We start from the raw sequence: 2,723 nt of genomic DNA on the forward strand, positions 1-2,723 counted from the left end.
GAGTTTTTCAGCTCCACATGCGTCTATCCTATCATTGCTCATTATAGACTTAAAAGGTTGGATTTTTTTTTCTCTGCAAACATAATGCCCTTTGCTTACATTTTCTGAACTTTGCTTTTGTTGGTTTCTCTCCTCCTCTCTCAGCTACCAAGGCCATATTAAAATCGAAACCCATAGCAAGAGACTGATTCCTATTGTCCTCATCAGAGTTTAATGAAGTCCTGTGGCGTTTGTGAGGCGGGCTGTCTCTTCTCTCATTGCCTTCCTGCAAGCTCCCTTCCACCTTCAGTGATGGTGGCTCTGTGATTAACCTCTTCCAATCACTTATGCAGCCCAATCTTTTGTGAGCTTTGTTAGGCAAATTGTGGTCCAGGACCGTGAGCATCAGCATTATCTGGGAGCTTTTCAGAAATGCAGACTCTCAGGCCTCACTCCACACCTATTAAGTTGGAATCTGCATTTTAAGAGCACCAGCAACTGATTCATATGGAGATTGAAGTTTGAAAAGTACTGATTTATGTTGGCCAATTTTATTATTGATAAGATTATTACTGGGGAAAAATGGAAAGCTTTTCCCAAATTATAGCAATAGGTATCAATTTCTATGTCCACCAGTCTGTCCTAGAAGAGTTGCTAGTTTTATGAGACAAATTCATCAGAAAGCAAAGATCCTATAATTTCAATGGAAATGCATTTCAATTCAACAGTTATTGAGTACCTACTGTAGACTGAGCTATTCATTGTGAGAGATATAGACATAAACAAGATAGTTCTCATCTTCAAGTAACTTGCAATCTGGTAGGGCACATACATTAAGAGCTCTAATATATGTGTTGAACTATAAGAAGTGGGTTAAACAAATGTGATATGCATTCAAAGAAGGAGGAATGTGGTCAGTATTAGCTCCCAAAGAAATAACAATTCCTTTTTCTCAGGGAAGGTCTTCAATAAAACATGGTTTATTCTCTGGTAGCCACATACACAGTTTGCAATGCTGTCCCCTCCATAGATGACTAATTTCACTGAGAAATACAGGTGTAAGAAGAAAGCACATGCTCCCATCAGCACATCCAGCACCTCATCTGTTTCTGTGTCCTTCCTTCTGTCCCAATGGATGAATTCTCTGCTCCCATCTAGGGCCATTCACTACACTGAATTTCATCTCTTGCTGTTTATTTGAAGACTTTGCACTTGCAATTATCTGCTATTTCTCTCTCTTGTATCATTAATTTCCTTTCTACTCCATCAGTGGTTCTCAACCAAAAGCAATTTTTACTCCCCACTCCAAAAAAAACATTTGACAATGGCTGGAAACATTTTTAGTTGTCACTACTGAGTCGTGCTACTGGGACCCAATGGGTAGAGGTCAGGGAAGCTGCTAAACATCTCATGACACACCAGACAGCCCCCACCACAAAGAATTATTTGTTTCAAAATGCCAATAATGCTGAGGTTGAGAAACTCAGTGCTAGATCATTCTCATTCAACATACAAATATGATATAGTCTCCGTGTTATGGACCAAACTGGGTCCCCCCAAAATTTCTATGTTGAAGCCCTAATTCCCAATGTGCCAATGTGACTGTATTTAGAAATAGGGCTTTTAAGGAAATAATTAAGGTTAAATGAGGTCATAAGGGTGGGACTGGTGTCCTTACAAGAAGAGGAGGAGATACCAGAGCATTTTCTTTCTCTTTCTCTCTCTCTCTCTCCCTTCGTACACACAGAGAAAAGACTATGTTAGGGCACAGTGAGAAGGCAGCCATCTGAAAGTCAAGAAAAGGGTTCTCACCAAAACACAACCATGCTACCACCCTGATCTTAGACTTCCAGCCTCCAGAACTATGAGGAAAAAATATATATCTGTTTAAGCCACCTAGTCTGTGGAATTTTCTTATGACAGCCCCAGCAGAGTAATACAATCCCCATTTTAAATAATCTTCTACAATCCAGATGCCCATCAGCTGATGAATGAATAAGCGAAATGTGACATAGCCTTAATACAATACAATACAATACAATACAATGCTATTGTATTAGTCCATTTTTGCACTACTATGAAGATTCTACCTGAGACTGGGTAATTTATAAATAAAAGAGTCAGTTTAATTGACTCGCAGTTCTGCATGGCTGGGGAGGCTTCAGGAAACTTACTATAATGGCAGAAGGAGAAGGGGAAGCAAGTGCCTTCTTCACAAGGCAGCAGGAAAGAGAGTGTCTGCAGGAAACCATCACTTTTAAAGTATCATATCTCATGAGAACCCCGTCACTATGATTAGAACAGCATGGGGGAAATGGCCACAGTAATCCAAATACCTCCCAACAGGTCCCTCCCTCTACATGTGGGGATTGCAATTGGAGATGAGATTTGGGTGGGGACACAGAGGCAAACCATTTAATTTCACCTCTGGCCCCTCCTAAATCTTGTATCCTTTTTACATTTCAAAACCAATCATGCCTTCCCAACAGTCCACCAAAGTCTTAACTCATTCCAACATTAACTCAAGAGTCCACAGTCTAAAGTCTCTTCTGAGACAAAGTCCCTTCTACCTATGAGCTTGTAAAATAAAAAAAAAAAAGTTAGTTACTTCCAAGATACAATGGTGATACAGGCATTGGGTAAATGTTCCTGTTCCAAACAGGGGAAATGGGCCAAAACACAGGGGCCTCAGGCCCTATGCAAGCCTGAAACACAGCCAAACAATCATTAAATCTTAAAGCTCT

The sequence above is a fragment of the Cebus imitator genome, unplaced genomic scaffold (genome assembly GCF_001604975.1).
Source record: "Cebus imitator isolate Cc_AM_T3 unplaced genomic scaffold, Cebus_imitator-1.0 Scaffold531, whole genome shotgun sequence".
Classification (NCBI taxonomy): domain Eukaryota; kingdom Metazoa; phylum Chordata; class Mammalia; order Primates; family Cebidae; genus Cebus; species Cebus imitator.